At 47.2% G+C, this 17,078-nt stretch overlaps 1 long non-coding RNA gene across 1 annotated transcript in view; it reads right to left on the reverse strand.

Moving 5' to 3' along the window:
- Positions 1–1,971: 1,971 nt before the first annotated feature.
- Positions 1,972–17,078, reverse strand: part of LOC143988680 (uncharacterized) — a 79,389-nt gene continuing 64,282 nt past the window's right edge. The window contains exons 4-5 of the long non-coding RNA XR_013276893.1: positions 2,245–2,325; positions 1,972–2,154 (exon numbers count right to left, since the gene is read on the reverse strand). This is a non-coding gene — a long non-coding RNA (uncharacterized LOC143988680). The remainder of the gene's footprint in view (positions 2,155–2,244; positions 2,326–17,078) is intronic.

The raw sequence follows: 17,078 nt of genomic DNA on the forward strand, positions 1-17,078 counted from the left end.
ATAAAAAAGGAAAACGAATGCAGCCACCACATCTAAGAACTGGTAAGATGCAATATAATAAATCAATCATGTTTGCTTTTCGGTATAATACTTTCCGTTTCAAAATTTTTATTGAGGTTTCAAGAATCATAGCAAGCCACGGTTTGCCCACGCAGGGGCAGCATCGGACATGCATGTGAAGAAACGGCATATGGGCATGTAATGCATAGCAAAAAACAATTACCAGGACCATAGAGGACCAAGTTAAGTATTAGGTAGATATCATAGGCTATAATTCTCCACTCCTAATGCCGCGTACACACAACCGGCGGACCAGAATCTGTCGGACAATTAGATCGCGTGTGGGCTCCAGCTGGCTTTTTTCCCAAAAGTCAGGGAGACCTAGAAATAAAACATGTTTCAAATCTATCCGACAGACTAAAAATCAGGAAAACCATTCATCTGTGTGCTAGTCCAATGGACCAAATACGACGCAAGGGCAGATATTGGCTACTGGCTATTGAACTTCCTTGTTTAGTCCTGTTTACGTCATCACGTTCAAAACGAACAGAATTAGTCCGTTCGTGTGGCCAAGTCCGTTTCGTTCAGAAAGTCCGTCGGACCTCCGCCGAAAGTCCGTTGGGAAGACGGTCGGACCTAGTCCGTCGAAAAGTCCGGTCGTGTGTACGCGGCATTAGAGAACAGCAATCTGTAATGATAGCCTTCATATCAAGAATGAAGAGAGAAAAGGAGGAAACAGAGAGGAGAAAAGAGGGAGAAAGAAATAAGAAAAAGAGAGCGGCCGCAGGAGAGGGCGAGCACCACGGATGCAGGACCCATAGAAGCTTTAACTGCTTGCTGCCCGCCCACTGTCAAATAACAGCGGGGCAGCTCTTGTTCTGAGAGTGTCCTGATTACAATAAAAAATATAGTGTAACAATACAGTGCCCACCAATGGCAGCATACAATACCCACCACTGCCTACAAGTGCCACCAATCAGTGCCCATTAGACATGCCAGTCAGTGCTGGCAGTCAGTGCCACCTATCAGTGCTGCCCATCACTGCTGTCCATCAATGCCCATCAGTGTCGCCCATCAGTGCCCATATGTACCGCCTATAAATGCCCACCAGTGTGGCCTATCAGTGCCCATAAGTGCAGCATATTAGTACCACCTCATCAGTGCCCTTAAGTGCCACCTCCTCAATGCCCACCAGTTGAGCCTATCAGTGCCCATAGGTGCCACCTCATCAGCGCACATCAGTGAAGGTGAAAAATTACTTAGTTACAGAATTTACTGACAGAAAAAAAAGTTTTTATTTTTTTCACAATTTTTGGTCTTTTTTTTTTTTGTAAAAAATAAAAAACCCAGCAGTGATTAAATACCACCAAAAGAAAATGCTATTTGTGTGAAGAAAATTATTAAAAAAATTGTTTGGGTACAGTGTAGCATGTCCACTCAATTGTCATTCAAAGTACGACAGAGCTGAAAGCTGAAAAATGGCCTGGGCAGGAAGAGGGTGTAAGTGCCTGGTAGGCAAGTGGTTAAAGTCAACCATTGCTAGTCGGGGGTAGTGATGGGAAAGAATAACTTATCCACAATTCCCAGATTTTCAGAAATCTTGCATGCAAGTCCCTCAATATACTAGACATCTGCTCATTAACCATCAACACGGTAATTCTGATTTTCACCCTCTGGAAGGTAACAGCTGGGGTCTTCCAGGCCTGGGCGATGGTCCGCTTGGCAGAAATAAAAAGTTATGAGGCCAATTTCTGCTGGGGTGCAAAGAGGCCTGGTATAGAGCAATGACAAATTTGAGTATGTCCTCATATATTAATAAATAATATATAATAAAAAAGTACCATCATCCAAATTGAAATATGAGAAATTGGGTTGGTGGAAATGTGGCGGCAGTTGCGGACGCTGGCCAATACACATGACCACCTATAGTGGTTAATGGACTATCTCGATACTGATACAATGACCAAATGGTTATGATAAAAATTCAAACTTTAATACAAATCAAAAAAGAACAGACATACAGAACTATTAAAAAAAACATCACAAGAAACTGACTACTGGTTGGTTCCCCGTAGAGCTTCTATTGGAGTGGAGTATAAATTATTTTCTCTACCGGTTTTGCGGTAAAAAAAACGCTTCTTCAGGAGGAGTGGTCTATGAAACAAGTAATACATTTAGACAAAGCATAATTACATTTTGACAACATATTACAATCAGGTGTTAAGATAGCAGAGACACACTCACCCGTTTGGACGAAACCAATTAGCGACAGGGCCCGACAACATTCCCCCCACGGCAGACAAGGAGGATTGCGAATGACAGTCTCTAGTTAAAAAGTGATGATAAAGGTTAAAATAAACATTTACTACAGGGGGTGGTGTGGTAAAGAAACCAAACCAGTGCCGCTTTGAGGTCGAATGGGGGGGGGGGGCGGCGGGGGTAAAAGCAAGGGCAATAGGGCAATGCAAGAGAGCCAGTCTTTCTGGACCGTCACATGGAATAAAGTCTGCAATAGGCCAAAGATTGGGTATAATACTTTCAAGTGATGGTTGTGTTTAGCCTGTAGACATGTGCGCCGTCAATAAATTTGTTTTGTTTCATTACGTTTCTTATTAGCCGTTAATTCGTATTTTGTAATTCGTGTCCGAAATTCAATTTGGATTTGTACGAAATACAAATTTTCCTAAGGTTCGTTAACTTTTCGTAACAATTACGGTCTGTTATGTTGATTTTATCATTATGAGGGGCTCCCACCATCCCCTGTGCTGTGCTCATTATGAGGGGCTCGCACCATCCCTGTTCTCTGCTGACTTCCTGGGTTTTTAACTTCATCATAACAAATAATCGTAATTAACGATTCTGAATCTCCCATTGACTACCAGTACCAGTCTCCCACTCCCATATTAAAAAAGGTATTTTTCCCAACCCTCACTCAGCAGCAGAAGAAAACCTCTGATTGGTCAACAAAACACCAGTCACATTTCCGTTGTAACGGAATTTGAATCCGAAATTCGTAAACGAAATTTCGTACAAAATTCAGAAGCATAGCAATTCGTATCCTCCCGAATGTACGAATTTACGGAAACTAATCGCACATGTCTATTTGCCTGCAAGGGGTGAACATTGTTCCTGTGCATCCACATGCAGGTGTCCTATTCATGTAAATTGGGACACAGTGGTTGCCTGGACACAGTTCACAGCTGCTGCATTCCAATTAACATGAATAAAGCTGTCTGCAAGGGGACGCACCTGTGCATTTTGTGCTGGCAAAAAACGCAACCCTTACACCCCTTTCACACCAGGGCGTTTTGCAGGCGCTATAGTGTTAGAAATAGCGCCTGCAATCCGCCCTAAAGAAGCTGCACCATTGTGTGTAGTGTGAAAGCCCCGAGGGCTTTCACACTACAGCGGTGCGCTGGCAGGACGCCAGAAAAAAGTCCTGCCAGCAGCTTCTTTGGAGCGGTGAAGGAGCGGTGTGTTTACCGCTCCTCCACCACTGCTCCCCATTGAAATCAATGGGGCAGCGCTGTAATACCGCTGGCAAAACACCGCTATTGCAGCGTATTGCCAGCGGTTTTAACCCTTTCGCGGCCGCTAGCGGGAGGTAAAAGCGCACCGCTAGCGGCCGAAATGCGCCGCAAATCCGGCAGTAAAACGCCGCTAAAAATAGTGGCATTTTATCACGGATGCAATGGGCGGTGTGGTGTGAAAGGGGTCTTAGGCTCCATGCACACTGGAGCTCATAAACTGCAGTTTATTGGAGTTTGGGTGTTTTTTTTAAAAGCCCATAAACTCCACTCTGTGTTAGCCTATGTGTCCATGCACACATGTAAGTTTTTTAGCTTTAAAGTGGTTGTAAACCCTTACAACACACTTTGACGTACAGGTAAGCCTAGATTAAGGCTTACCTGTAGGTCCAAGAAATATCTCCTAAATCTACACGGTTTAGGAGATATTTGCCGAAAGACAGGCACTGCTGTCTATGGCGCATGCGCCGTAGACAGCGGCATGCAGGCGCACTGAGCGCGGCCTCGTCAACGACGAAGATGCCGCGCGTGTCAGCTCCCGTGCGCATGCGCGGGAGTGACGTCATCGTGGCTTCGCCGAATGACAGCGGCGGAGCAGCGAGACCCCACCGAGAAGATGGATGCGCCGGACTACAGGGGACAGCGGTGACATCACTGGCTCCTGTGTCAGGTAAGTGACAATAATGGACTACTATGCGATGCATAGTAGTCCATTATGCTTTGCCTTTGCAGGGAATGAAAGAGGAAGTAAACTCATCAGGGTTTACTTCCTCTTTAATGAGCAGTGGAGTTTATGGGCTTTTTTCTGAACGCCAGAAATTCGCGTTCAAAGTGACGTTTTTCACCGCCAAAAAACGTCAAACACCGATAAACGCTCATAAACGCTCATAAACACACATTAATTATTCTATTTTTTCAATGCATTGTGGGAGTTTGGAATGCACTGTGGGATTTTTGGAGTGTCCTCTGTGTATTTTTATTGAAAACACCCATAAACGCTAGTACAAAACGCTGTTAAAAGCACGTTTTTCAACCAGCAGTTTCTGCCAGCAATCTGGCATCCAGAAAAAGCTTTTTTGAGCTTCAGTGTGCATGGAGCCTAAGGCTCCATTCACACTTGTGCGTTTGATTTTCATCACGACTTTACAGTGCAACTTTGATGCTACTTTGGATGGGTGCGACTTGGATGTGACTTTGGTTTTGACTTTTGCACAACTGTCGTACTGATAACATTAAGATGGGAGTTTCAACTCTTCAGAGTTTGCATTGTCTGTGGCACTCAAGTCGTATGAAAGTAATGCAGGAACATTTTTAAGGTTGCATAGATTTGAACAACTTACATTGAAATACATATGATGTGACTTATCATGCTGCTTTAGGTGTCCAAAGTTGCAGGACAAGTCGCACAAGTGTGAATGCAGTCTTACACGAAGGTAAATTTAATTAGGTTCATGTGAACAAGGCCTAAAAGCATAAAAAAAAAAAAAGAGCATATTTCGGTGTCTATGAGTCACAGGTGGTGCATACACCCTGCTGGCAGCAGTTTTAAAAATCAGGCTGAAAATATGCAGTGGCTGTAGACACATCAGAACAGTACTTACAAATATATGCATTAAGGTAGTGATTGTTGGGCGAGCGGATTTGCCCGAACATCAACCGTTTGGCAAACGGCTGAATTTGCGGGGTGCTTGGCAAGATGTTCGCTCCACCGAGCGCCCCACAATACACTACACGCATCATAGTGCAGTCCAAGCCCTGATTGGGCAAAACTACCGCTGGACCCCAAAAAAAAGCTGCGCCTGCGACGAAGGCTAACTGCCAACTGCCTGCTCCGCTGTTTGACAGTTCTTAAATAGGTAAGGAGCAGGGCCACTGGGCGACATTACCTGGTCGCACCACCCCCATGTGGTGTCACCGACCCAGCATGAACCAAACGGAATCGTCAAAAACTGCTTTTATTTATTTTTGACACTTTTTTGGTGAATGGGTAGGGGTACAATGTAATTTAAATACATTTTTAAATTTTATTGTTTTATCTTAAGCATCATTAAAATTACTGCTCCTGTAAAAACAATATTTTTTTAAAGAAAAAAATTTGCATTGATACATGTGTCCCAGAGCAGTACCGGGGCCCCCATACCCTTTTTTTTCATGGCCAATAACTTGCATATACGTAAAGTTATTGTATACCCTTTTTTTGTATTTTTACCTACATGTAAGCCTAGAATAAGGCTTACCAGTAGGTAAAATGAATATCTCCTAGGAGATATTCACTTTGCATGCAGCTGCTGACATCAGCGGCACATGCACTGTGAAGGTCTGGCAGACGCTACCGGACCTTGCTGGAAAGAAGTCTCCCGCGTGCATGCGTGGGAGTGAAGAAATCGCGGATCCGGCCACTTACAGTGCCGAAGTTGCGAACTCGGAAGCCACACCAAGGATAAATGTCAGCTCCCTTGGCGGTGACTGGGATCAGCTGCTGACGCCTCAGTCTAAGTTAAGTATTTCATAATCAGCTAGTATGCGTTGCATACTAGCTCATTATGCCTTTTGCCTTACAGGTTTTAAAAAATAAATAAAAATGTTGCGCTTTAAAAGAGAAGTTTTTCTTTTTCAGATTCATACTTAGCTAGGTGGATGCAGCATCAGTCCAATGCTGATCACTCGGTTTTCAGAGCTCTCTGCTCTGCTCCCTCAACGCTCATTGGAGCACTGGGCTGTGGAGGGAGCAGGGGCGGCGAGCTCAGGCTCTCAGCAGCTCGCTGAGAGGCTGAGCCGGGTGTCAGTCAGTCTGCTGACGTCAATCCGTGACGTCAGCAGAGTGGACTTCAGGCTGCCCTCTGCTGCAAATGGGTCACAGGAATGCAAAACGAGCTGCACTCCTGTGATCCATAGAAGTCCAGCCAAACGACTTCTCCTTTAAATTAGTATTAAACTGCTGGGGAAAAAAACAAAACTGCAAGACAATGGCATAATTTGCTAGTATGCATTGCACTTTATCAAATACTTTAGAACGAAGCCCCCGCAGCGGCACCTGGTCACCTCTGAGAGGGCTGATGTGTTCCCTTTGTGTTTCTTCTGGGTTCATGGGCTCTGGTGCTGTGAGTGTCCAGAGCCCCGATGACGCCCTCGGTTCCAGCAAGAAGCGGCTGCATGGAGGGGGAATATCTCCTAAACTATATATGTTTTATTTATTTATTCATTGTACCTACAGGTCATGCATTTTGCGTTTCCTTTTCTCTTCAAACACACTGTAAACACCCTGTACATTGCTGGTTGCTAAGGAGCGGGCTGGCCACCACATCCTTAACAACTGATGAGTCAGCAGGGTTATCCTCTGACAGTTAAATGTAAAAAAAAAAAAAAAAAAAAAAAAAAAACTACGTGGCCCCCCCCCCCCCCCCCCAAAAAAAATCCATACCTGACCCTTATCCAAGCATTCAGCCCGGCAGGTCAGGAAAGGGAGGGGATGAGCGTGTGCCGCCCCCCCTTCTGAACCATACCAGGCCTCATGCCCTCATAATGGGGGGGGGGGGGGGTTTTGCTGGCAATGTTTTGTTTATTTCATTCAGCTGTCAGTGCAGACAACCAGTGGCCAGGGTTCTGGGGAAAAGAGCCTTGTCCCCATCAACATGGGGGAAGGTGCTTTGGGGCGGGGGGCTCTGCACCATTCCCCCCCCCCCCCCATGTTGAGGGCATGCGGCCTGGTATGCAAAATAATTGCCAACAAAAAGTGCATGCGGCCTTGTAAACAAAAGAATTAACAGCAAAAAAAATACATTTTTATTTTTTTTTTTAAACGGCGTGGGGTCCTCCCCAAGGTCCTTACCAGGCCTTTCAGGTCTGGTATGGATTTGGAGAGGACACCCCCATGGCAAAAAAAAAAAAGGCATGTGTTCCCCCATAAAATCCATACCAGACTCTTATTCAAACATGCAGCTCAGCAAGTCAGGAAAGGAAGGGGATGAGTAAGCGCCCCCCCCCCCTCCTGAACAATACAAGGCCACATGACCTCAACCTGGGGACAATGGCCTCTTCCAGACAACCCTGGGCGGTGGTTGTAGGAGTCTGTGGGCAGGGGGCTTATTGGAATTTGGAAGCCTCTCCGCTGATGTCTTCTTAGTCCGCCACCACTGACCCGCTAAAAATAAAAAACACGATCTCCCTTTTTGTTAGCCTGCCTAACAGCTAATAACTCATCATAATGACCCGGCCTGCTCTTTAGCAACCAGCTTAACTGTGTTTACAGTGTGTTTAAAGAGCATTAAAAATGCAAAGTGTGCCTGAAAAATGCATCAAGTGCAGCCCACATAGATGTTAACCTAGTGTGGCAGCAGGCAGGTAAAGTCACCTGGTTGTATCCAGGATGGTGAATATGTGTGTCCTAGATTCAGGCTTTATGCAGACTTTTACAATTAGAGGGGAAGAGTTAATGAGCCCAGCTGAAGTAAGTGGGCTCATTAAGACCTCTACAAAAAACCCCAGCATGCTTAGGGAGATGCTCCATCCTGGAACCAGTTTTGTGTGTATAGACTGGGGAGTCTGAGATCTGTTCTGTGCGGTGAGTTAACGCCTGTGTGGCAAACCCCTACAATAGAGACAGGGACTGGGGCAGCACAAGGCTGCACCCAGTTGTTAGACAGGGAGTCTACGTGTGTAGTTAGAGGTCAAGCTGACCAGGATTTATTTTCTTGTTTTATTTTGTTTGGCTGTTATATGTATCACTGCATGTAGCCTAAATAAACCGGATCTTTTGTTTTTTGAACCTACACCGCTGTCTGCTGTGCCTGACTTTGTGTTGTGAACCCATCCAGGGGGTCACACACACCCGCTGCCGAGCTAACCCCTCACAGTTGGTGGAGAATTTTGGCACTTTTTTTTTTGTTAAGGCCAGCATGGAGGAGATACTGAGACAGCTGGCTCTAGCAAATGCAAACCAGCAACAAGCAATTGCAAATCAGCAGCAAACAAATGCAGGTATACAAAAGAGCCTTGCAGCCCAGCAGCAGATAAATGCAACTTTGCAGCAGAGTTTGGAAAATCAGCATTAGGCTCACCAGCAGAGTTTGGAAGCTCAGCAACAAGCCCAGCAGCGATCTGAAGCCCGCTTCATAGACCTGTTGCAGAAGCAAGAGCAGAATTTCCAACAGAAAATAGAGACGTTAATACAGCAACGTCCGCAGACCAATGAAGCAAGTGGTTACAATAATACCGCATCCTTTGGTGTGAGCCGTTTACTGACAAAAATGACTGGAGAGGATGATCCGGAGGTGTTTTTGACCACATTTGAAAGGACTGCTGAAAGGGAAAAGTGGCCTAAGGAGCAATGGGCTGGACTGGTGGCCCCTCTGTTAACTGGGGAATCGCAGAAAGCTTATTATGACCTAGAGCCTGACCAAGCAAAAGACTATGTGGTGCTAAAAGCAGAAATATTGGCACGGCTGGGTGTCACCCTGGCCGTCCGGGCTCAGCGTGTGCATAACTGGACTTTTCAGGTTGGAAAACCTCCCAGGTCTCAAATGTATGATCTCATTCACCTGAGCAGGAAGTGGCTGCAGCCAGAGACTTTGACTGCACCAAACATTGTGGAACGTGTGGTTATGGATCGTTTCCTGAGAGCTCTTCCTACTGCCATCCAAAAATGGGTAAGCCATGGAGACCCAGAAAATGCAGATAAACTTGTGGATCTGGTTGAGAGGTACTTGGCTACAGAGAACCTGACCACCTCTTCCAGGGACTCACGGACTTTCCCCCCTAAGACCAGATCATCCCCAGTGACGGGTAAGATGACTCCAAGGGGTGAGGGTGGAGAGAGTGAGAGGGTGGGAGTTCTACCTAAGGTCTGGCGGGAGCAGCCCAGGAAGCCCATGCTGCAAGAAGCAGCGAAAAAGATTATTTGCTACCGCTGCCGGCAAGAGGGACATATTGCAGCCAATTGCCCAGTTGTGGATGAGCCTATGCAATGTGACTTTATAAGGGAGAGACGTCAGTCGCTGTTTGCGACAGTTGCATGCACTGCCATTCGGGGACCTGAGAGACATTTATGTAAAATGTGTATTAATGGTAGGCATGTTGATGTGTTGCTAGATTCAGGTAGCCTGGTAACATTGATAAAAGCTGAATTAGTTACTACAGAGGTCTCTGGGAAGAACAGGGTGGCTGTTATTTGTGTACATGGGGACACCCGAGAGTATCCTGTAACTTCAGTGTTTTTTGAGACCCCCAAAGGTAACCTCTCTCATCAGGTGGGGTTAGTGTCTCACTTACCACATGATGCTATTGTGGGAAGGGATTTTCCAAAATTCTGGGAACTCTGGGATTGTCCTGAGCCCCCCACTGGTGCCCCTATAGACCAGGAAGATGACCAGAATTCCTCTGGGAGTGGTGAGGACTCTCCTGAATTTCCCTTGTCGGTATTGGCGGGGGAAACTCGAGAAACTGGGGAGGAGCCAACATCCTCGGTTGAAAACATGCCGTCTGTGGAGTTTTCGGACCTTGAGGTTCACAGGGAAAATTTTGCCACAGAACAGTTAAAAGACCCCACCCTAATAAAGGCACGGGAAAATGTGGTGAAAATAGATGGCGAGTTAGTGAACCCAGATAAGACTTGCACTTACCCGTACTTCACTGTGGAAAGGGACCTGCTGTATCGAGTGGCTCAAAGGGCAGAAGAAACCATTGAGCAACTTGTGGTGCCCAAACCTTACAGGAAGTTGGTGTTAGAATTGGCCCATGGGCACATTCTGGGAGGTCATCTGGGGACCGAAAAAACCAGAGAGAGGGTACTGCAGAGATTCTATTGGCCTGGGGTCATGAAGGAAACAGAAAATTATTGTTCCTCCTGCCCTGTGTGTCAGAAGTCGGCACCTATGCCACATTTCCGTAACCCGCTGGTACCTCTTCCTATCATTGAGGTCCCCTTTGAAAGGATCGCAATGGATTTGGTAGGTCCGATAATGAAGTCCGCTAGGGGGCATCAGTACATTTTGGTTATATTGGACTATGCCACCCGTTATCCGGAAGCAATTCCTCTTCGAAATACCTCGGCCAAAACCATAGCCAAAGAGCTATCTCTTGTTTTTAGCCGCGTGGGTATTTGTAAGGAACTGCTTACGGACCAAGGTACACCCTTTATGTCCCGGGTTATGAAAGAATTATGCAAGTTGTACAAAGTGAAGCAATTGCGTACATCTGTGTATCACCCCCAAACAGATGGGTTGGTTGAAAGATTCAACAAAACCCTAAAACAAATGTTAAAGAAGGTGGTGGATAGAGATGGAAAGAATTGGGATTGTCTAATACCCTATCTGATGTTTGCCATTAGGGAGGTACCCCAATCCTCTACGGGTTTCTCACCCTTCGAGTTGCTCTATGGGAGACACCCAAGAGGGCTGCTGGATATCGCCAAGGAAACTTGGGAAAATGAGAGTTCTCCTCACAGGAGTGTGATTGAGCATGTTGCCCTGATGCAAGATAGAATTGCACAGGTAATGCCAATTGTAAAGGAACATTTAACCCAAGCGCAGAGAGTGTACAACCGTGGGGCCAAGACACGTACTTTTTCCCCGGGGGATAGGGTCTTGGTGCTAGTCCCTACGGTTGAAAGCAAATTTCTGGCCAAATGGAAAGGTCCATATGAAGTAATTGAAAAAATTAGTGAGGTGAACTACAGGGTTAGACAGCCAGGAAGGCGAAAGCCGGAGCAGATCTATCACGTCAATCTGCTGAAAGCCTGGAGGGATAGGGAATCCCTAGTCGCAGAGACTTTGTCACAAGTACAGCCTGATTGCTTAGTTCCTGAGGTTGGAATAGCAGACACCTTATCGAAACCCCAACAACAGGAGGTTAAAGAGTTTGTACTCCGTAACAAAGAGATTTTCTCTGAGCTTCCGGGACAAACATCTGGCGTAGAGCATGACATTATCACCCCGCCAGGAGAAAGGGTAAAACTAAAACCTTATAGAATACCAGAGGCCCGACGGGAGGCAATACGTGGGGAGGTTCAAAGTATGTTGGAATTGGGTGTGATAGAGGAGTCCCAGAGTGACTGGTCCAGTCCTATCGTACTAGTGCCCAAACCTGATGGGAGCTGGCGGTTTTGTAACGATTTTCGACAATTAAATAAAGTTACAAAATTTGACACCTACCCCATGCCGCGTATAGATGAGTTGATTGACCGGCTGGGAACAGCCCGATATATGACAACTCTTGATCTCACCAAAGGGTATTGGCAAATTCCCCTGGCCGAGTCGGCCAAGGAGAAAACTGCGTTTGTAACCCCAGATGGGGCATTCCAATATAAGAGAATGCCGTTTGGGTTACAGAATGCACCGGCAACATTCCAGCGGAAAATGGATAAGATTCTGAGGCCCCATCAGAAATATGCTGCAGCTTACCTGGATGATGTGATTATCCATAGCACAGACTGGGTCTCACATTTGCCAAAAGTACAAGCAGTCCTAGACTCTATCCGGGAAGCTGGGTTTACGGCCAATCCAAAGAAGTGTACCATTGGACAGGAGGAGGCCAAATATCTTGGGTACACTATTGGGAGGGGGGTGATAAAACCCCAAGTCAATAAAGTCGAGGCCATACAGAGTTGGCCACGTCCCAACAGCAAGAAACAGGTACGAGCCTTTCTGGGAATCGCTGGCTATTATCGACGATTCATTCCCCATTTTGCTTCTCAGGCTGTGCCCCTCACCAACCTGACAAAAGGGAAAGAGTCGGTTATGGTTAAATGGTCCCCAGAGGCTGAGGAAGCATTTCAGTCCTTAAAAACAGCCTTATGTAGCCAGCCAGTATTGTACTCAGACTTCTCTAAGGACTTTGTTGTACAAACTGATGCATCAGACGTTGGGTTAGGAGCAGTGTTATCCCAGGTCTGGAACGGGGAAGAGCACCCAGTCGTTTACCTCAGCAGGAAGTTAAAGTCCCATGAGGTAAATTACTCCACAATTGAGAAGGAATGTTTAGCAGTGAAGTGGGCTCTAGATTCCCTTCGGTACTATCTGCTAGGTAGGCACTTTGACCTGGTGACTGATCACGCTCCTTTAAAGTGGATGGCTCAGAACAAGGAGACCAATAGAAGGGTAAATAGGTGGTTCCTGGCCCTACAGGAATTTAACTTTACAGTTAAGCATCGCCCTGGTGTTAAAATGGGGAATGTGGATGCTTTGTCTCGGATACATGCATGTCTGACTGCTGGTGTTACAACCCCAAGGTTGAAACGAGGGGGGGGGGTATGTGGCAGCAGGCAGGTAAAGTCACCTGGTTGTATCCAGGATGGTAAATATGTGTGTCCTAGATTCAGGCTTTATGCAGACTTTTACAATTAGAGGGGAAGAGTTAATGAGCCCAGCTGAAGTAAGTGGGCTCATTAAGACCTCTACAAAAAACCCCAGCATGCTTAGGGAGATGCTCCATCCTGGAACCAGTTTTGTGTGTATAGACTGGGGAGTCTGAGATCTGTTCTGTGCGGTGAGTTAACGCCTGTGTGGCAAACCCCTACAATAGAGACAGGGACTGGGGCAGCACAAGGCTGCACCCAGTTGTTAGACAGGGAGTCTACGTGTGTAGTTAGAGGTCAAGCTGACCAGGATTTATTTTCTTGTTTTATTTTGTTTGGCTGTTATATGTATCACTGCATGTAGCCTAAATAAACCGGATCTTTTGTTTTTTGAACCTACACCGCTGTCTGCTGTGCCTGACTTTGTGTTGTGAACCCATTCAGGGGGTCACACACACCTGCTGCCGAGCTAACCCCTCACACTAGATTTACTGCGATTTTCTTGCTTTTTTGGGGAAGAAAATTTGCCTTGGGCTCCATTCACACCAATGCGTCTTTTCATGCTTTTTGCAGAAATGCAGAACATTTTTTTTAACTTGGGTTCCTATGGAACATGTTCACATCAATGCATTTTTGTGCCTCTGCATTTTTGGAAAGGGTCAGGGACTTTTTTAAACACGTTGGTTTAATAGACTTCAATGGAGATGCTGCAGAAAAGCATGTAGTGCCTTTTTAGCTAGTGTGTTATGCGTTTTGCAACATATTGGCCAAATAAAAGGACAAAAAATAATCAAAAGCCCAAAACACATCAAAAATACGTGTCCGAAAAAGCCGGAAGCACAGCAAAAAGCACTGCAGAAAGGCTCAAAAGCAACATGCATATGTGTAAATGGAGTTTTAAAAACAGGACAATGCTACAATTGCATGAATCAAAATAGATTTGTTAGCAATATCAATTCTAAACACAGAGAATAGCTATGCTAGAACAGGGGTAGGCAACCTCTGGCACTGGTGCCCCAAGCGGCACGCAAAGCCTCTTTTGTCGGCACTCGACTCCCTCCCCATGAGCAGAGCAACGCAGGGAAGTGTCAGTGAGCCACTAATGCATTCCAATTTCAGAATTCCCCACACCAGGGGGAGGCACTGCGCCCCCACACATTGTAAAATATGGGAAACATTGTTTGGTTCTCTAACTTTGCTGTAGCTGCGATGGTCAGCTTTTGTGGTGGGGAAGAGATTGGGTTCAGTTCTGCTAGGGGAGAGGTCCCTGTTTTCAGGAGGAGGAGGACTGTCTTGGCCACAGCTAAAGCCAATCACAGTCCTGCTAGCCCCGCCCACCATCTGGAGGAAGATGACTCTCTTGGTTGCCACTACCAATCCCAGAAAGAAGGGATTTCACTGTGATTGAGAAAACCACAATTAGGTGACAGTTTGTGCAATTAATGTTGAGCTTCTGGGAACTTTGTTGAAATTATTCTTGAACCTTTGTATCACTTAATACTGAACCCCAACATTCTGTGTCCCTTTTAAGCCACAGCCGGCATTCAGCGCAAATCACACCCAACCACTTTTTCTCAGCTGCAGGGGATCAAATTATGAGAGTCAACAGAAAATGCCCCTGACCTCAGCTCATCATTGTGTATCCATTCCAGATGCTTGTATGTGACATCACATACATAATATGCATCACATACAAGCACGTGGGTTGGATGCGAGAGACGGCTCAGCAGGATGAGTGTGCCAGGACAGGTAGATGTGTCTCATCTCTGCTTCCTTTCACCACTCTGCATATCACGCATATCATAGATAAGGAGAGTTTAGAGGTGGAACAGAAGAGCAGGAGGGTACAGCTTTGGGGCAGATGTGCAGGAAGGTACAGTGGTGAAAGTGATGAGAAGGGGGTTCAGCAGTGGGATAGAAGAGCAGGGGGGTACAGTGATGGGCCAGATGAGCAAGGTGGTTCAGTGTTGTGTCAGAAAAGCAGGGGGTAAAGCAGTGGGGCAGACGTGAAAGGAGGTGTATTGGTGGGGCAGAAGAGCAGGGGGAACAGTGGTGAGGCAGGAGAACAGGGGGAACAGTGGTGGGACAGGAGAGCAGGGGGAACAGAGTTGGAGCAGAAGAGCAGGGGGTACAGAGGTGAGACAGGTGTGCAGGGGGCACATTGGTGGAGCAGATGAGAAAGCAGATTACAGTGGTTCGGCAGATGAGCAGATGGGTTCAGTGTTAGGACAAATGAGAAGGTGATTCAGTACTGAGACAGAAGAGCATCGGGATACAGCAGGGGGTTCAGTGTTGGGGTAGAGGAGAAAGCAGGTACATTGGTGGGACAGATGAGCAGGAGGTTACAGCAGTGGGGCAGAGGAGCAGGGTGTACATAGGTGGGGCAGATGTGCAGAGGAGAAAGGAGGTGCATTGGTGGAACACATGAGCAGGGGTTTACAGTGGTGGGGCAGAAGAGCAGGGGGTTACAGTGGTGGGACAGAAGAGCAGGGTGGTACAGTGGTGGGACAGAAGAGCAGGGTGGTACAGTGGTGGGCAGATGTACAGGGGGTTAAAGTGTTGGGACAGATGAGCCTGGGGTACAGAGGTGGGGCATATTTTCAGCGTAGTACAGTGGTGGGGCAGATGTGCAGGAGGTTACAGTGGTGGGCCAGATGAGAAAGGGGGGTACATTGGTGGGGCAGATGAGAAAGGGGTTTCAGGGTTGGGCCAGATGAGAAGGGGGTTACAGTGGTGGGAAAGATGAGCAGGGGGGTTCCGTTTTGGGGCAGAGGAGAAAGAAGGTACATTGGTGAGCAGGAGGTTACAGCGGTGGGGCAGATGTGCAGAGGAGAAAAGAGGGACATCAGTGGAACACATGAGCAGGGGGTTACAGTGGTGGGGCAGAAGAGCAGGAGGTACAGAGGTGGGACATATGTGCAGGAGGTACAGTCAGGGGGCAGATGAGAAAGGAGGTTACAGTGGTGGGGCAGATGAGCAGATAAGTTCACTGTTAGGGCAGATGAGAAGATGGTTCAGTGGTGGAGCAGATGTGCAGGGAGGTACAGTGGTGGGGCAGATGAGAAAGGGGGAGCATTGGTGAAGAAGAGCAAGGGGGTACAGTGGTGGGGCAGATGTGCAGGAGGTACAGTGGTGGGAGGGATGAGAAGGGGGTTCAGTGGTGGGACAGAAAAGCAGGGGGTTACAGTGGTGGGACAGATGAGAAGGGGGTTCGATTGGTGGGACAGTAGAGCAGGGTGGTACCGTGGTGGAGCAGATGTACAGTGGTGGGACAGATGAGCCGGGGGGTACAGAGGTGGGGCAGATGTGCAGGGTAGTACAGTGGTGGGGCAGATTTGCAGGGAGTTACAGCAGTGGGGCAGATGAGAAAGGGAGTACATTGGTGGGGCAGATGAGAAAGGGGGTACATTGGTGGGGCAGATGGGCAGGGGTGTACAGTGGTGGGACAGATGAGGGGGTACAGTGGTGGAGCAGATGTGCAGGGGGTTACAGTGGTAGGGCAAATGGGCAGGGGGTTACAGTGGTGGGGCAGATGAGAACGGCGTTACATTGGTGGGGCAGATGAGAAAGGGGGTACATTGGCGGGGCAGATGAGCAGGGTGGTACAGTGGTGAGGCAGATGTACAGGAGGTTACAGTGGTGGGGCAGATGAGCAGGGGGGTTACAGTGGTGGAGAAGATGAGCAGGGGGGTACAGTGGTGGGGCAGATGTACAGTGGTGGGGCGGATATGCAGGGGGTTACAGTGGTGGGGCAGATAAGCAGGGGGTACAATGGTGGGGCAGATAAGCAGGGGGTACAATGGTGGGGCAGATAAGCAGGGGGTACAATGGTCGGGCAGATGAGCAGGGTGGTACAGTGGTGGAGCAGATGAGCAGGGGGGGTACAGCGATGGGGAAGATGAGCAGGGGGGTACAGTGATCTGTGGTGCTAAGGTGCATGAATTGGGGCTAATCTGAGATGTGGAATTGCAGGGATTGGGGCTGATCTGAGGCGGAGAGTGCAGGATGTTATTTCTTACTACTAAAGTAGTTTACAGCATTTACTTTATTAAAAAATCCTTTTCGTGGTTGAGAGTGTGAAGTTGAAATTTTTTTGTTAGAAAAATCGGCACACTCAAATTCTTTGAAAACATTTTCGGTACACTGTGCTCAAAAGGTTCCCTACCCCTGTGCTAGAACATAATGGAGATACACTGTTTGTAGCAACATTGTATAAAAACATTTGAGCCCCATTTAATTTATGGTAAGTGTGCAATAGTGTG

The sequence above is a fragment of the Lithobates pipiens genome, unplaced genomic scaffold (assembly GCF_037356315.1).
Source record: "Lithobates pipiens isolate NorthernLeopardFrog02 unplaced genomic scaffold, aLitPip1_a1.2 Scaffold_18, whole genome shotgun sequence".
In the NCBI taxonomy this organism is placed as follows: Eukaryota; Metazoa; Chordata; class Amphibia; order Anura; family Ranidae; genus Lithobates; species Lithobates pipiens.